Here is a 3,003-nt window from a genome sequence, read left to right as displayed (position 1 = left end):
ACGGCTACCCGATAGAAGCTGAAAAAGCTTTAAAAATTGAACTTTGGAACGATATAGGGCAGAAGTTATGGGATAAGGATAGCGACGGAGATAAAAAAGCTAAATCACTAGCGACTACTTGGAAGCTTATATTGTCCGCTTTGAAAGAACTTAAGGCCGAATGGGCTGCGGTTTCTGGAATTTTTACAGCGTTACAGCCTGATAAGAACTCTAAAAATAACTGTGAAGCTTATCCAGTTTGTGTCTTTGACCCCCTCCCTCCCCCAACCCCTGTCGTACCATCAGCACCCCCGATGATACAGCAGTCTGGGGCGGGGGGAGGAAAATCACTTGGCAGATGGGCCCCCATACCATCACACGACCCTAAAGAGACCAAGCAGTCCAAGGAACTGGAGTCAGATAATTTGTCAAAAGAACTGTTGATAGCTGAGAATGCTAAAGTCGTAAATAAGTGTAATATCAGTCCTGTTACTGAGTCGTGTCCGCCTTTACCGCCTCCTACCCCTCTAACTCCTACGCCGGAGGAGAAGGAGTCGCCGAGAAAGAACTGGGTTAAAGAACTATGTGAAAAAATAGATCAGCTACAACTGAAAGAATCCAGCACTCGGAAAGGCGATTATCTTGATGGTGACGAGAAGGGGGGTGCAACGGGGGGTGCATTGGGGAGTTCAGGCTCTACGAATGATTATGACGTTAAAAGACATTGGCGAGGGATTATCAGAAATGCGATGATAGAAGGTGAAATAACAAGTGCATACCCAGTCATTTACCAGCAAGACGGACAGGGTAATCAGAACCCTGGGTGGGCTGGGTTGCGTTGGGAGGAGATAAAAGAGGCTAGAAGTATGCAGCAGTATGGATTGCATGGAAAATATACACAAGGCTTTATTAATACTCTTTTTGATGGGCAAATACTAACTCCTTACGATTGTCGTCAGCTGGCTACATTGCTACTAACACCAATGCAAAAAAAAAAAAAAAAAAAAAAGGGGAAGTAGGGGAAACACCACAAAACCAATTGTCAAAAGCATTGTATGTGATGAAATACTTTGCAAGTATGACCCAAAACCATGCTAAATCAGAAATAGCCTACATTAGTTATGGTCAAATCACTAGTCAATGAAAAAGGCCTCATCAATTGATAACCTGGGGAAAGGGTTATGCTTGTGTCATTACAGACCAAGGATCAAAATGGATTCCTGCGAAATGGATCAAGCCATGGCTGAACAAAGATAACAAAGATTCAACAGATGCAGAAGGGCAGGAGGGAGATAAGTTGTGAGAATTGTCTTAAATGCAAACCATGAATTCCTATTCAGTGTTATAGATGCTCCTAGACCCAGTAGTCTAAAAGCTTATTAGTAAACAAATAAGGTACCTTCTATAGAGAATGCTAATTTGAATAGATAGTAAGAGTTCCAAAAGGGTGATATTACTATTAGATAATCTATGCATAGATAAGATAAAAGTATAAGATATTTCTACCATGGTAACTTAACTTAGCATCTGATAAGGTTTTAAAAGAAGTATTAAGATTAAGCTATAGATCTTTTAAGTATAAGTTTAAATATAAGATTATAAGTTAACAAGTTTATAAGTTAAATATAAGTTTAAGTTTTAGGATATTAACTCAATAATTAGCATATGCTGATGATATTAAGTACATTACTCCATAAACTGCGCAGTTATAGATATTTAGGAGGTTAAGAGAAAATATTGTATTAACTTGTCTGGTTATTTTGAATCTATTAAAATAGTGTGTTAATAAGGTTGTCATAGTAGAATTAAGGTTTTAAGAATAAGCAGGTAGTTGTTTAATCTTATTAAGTAAGGTTTAACTGCATTATATGTAATTGTAATTATGTTGTTAATCACGTGTTCTGTGTTGCAGTATATTTCAAAAATGATTCGCCGTGCGGTTGATGGGGCCTGACTAATTCAAGAAAAAGAAAGGGGGAAGTGTGGATGGGTTTTGAGAGATAAAGATTTGTTGCTGAATTAGTCAGGCTCAAAGGAATCTCAAGGCCTCTTAGAGAAGCTGAGAACAGAATCTGCTGTGAGAGAGAGGGGCGTTCCTCAATCACCAGGGTCCTGGCGTGGCGTGAATCATCGGACGTGTCATCAGTGAGACTCCAGCGCATGGACAGCCCACGATACTCATTTAGCGAATCCATGCTTGGAGCGTGGACGCGTGATTAGAATATAGTTACGTATATAAGGAGACTTGTTTCTGTAATAAATGGCTTAGCGTGATTCACATTGAATCGACTTGTTTTGCTGAGTCCCTATTTCGTTCCTACACCCCAGTACTGACCCCTGAGGCACTCCACTAGATACTGGCCTCCAACTAGACTCCGCACCACTGACTACCACTCTCTGGCTTCTCTCCTTAAGCCAGTTTGCAACCCACCTCACTACTCTGTTGTCTAGACCACACCTCCTCAACTTAGCTGTGAGGATGCTGTGGGAGACTGTGTCAAAGGCTTTACTGAAGTCAAGGTAGACCACATCCACCGCTCTGCCATCATCCATCCACCTTGTTACATTCTCATAAAAGGCTATGAGGTTGGTCAAGCATGACTTACCCTTGGTAAAGCCATGCTGACTGCCCCTAATAACCCTCTTATCCTTGATATGCCTTGAGATGGCACCAAGGATAAGCTGTTCCATTACTTTCCCAGGGACAGAAGTGAGGCTGACTGGTCTATAATTACCTGGGTCCTCCTTCTTGCCCTTTTTGAAGACTGGAGTGACATTTGCTTTCCTTCAATCCTCGGGCACCTCCCCCGTTTCCCAAGACTTGGCAAAGATGTTGGAGAGTGGTCCAGCAATGACTTCAGCCAGCTCCCTCAGCACCCGCGGATGCATCCCATCTGGACCCATGGATTTATGGATAAAAGGAAAAACTCCTAGGAAGGTGGCTGCTCCAGTTTACAAAAGGACCTGAAGAGATTCTGATGCTCTTGAAGGAACCTCTAATTCACACCCAGAGACTGTGCAAAA

This window comes from Columba livia, chromosome W (assembly GCF_036013475.1).
Source record: "Columba livia isolate bColLiv1 breed racing homer chromosome W, bColLiv1.pat.W.v2, whole genome shotgun sequence".
NCBI classification, from domain to species: Eukaryota; Metazoa; Chordata; class Aves; order Columbiformes; family Columbidae; genus Columba; species Columba livia.
Note: the sequence above shows the minus strand (reverse complement) of the source record.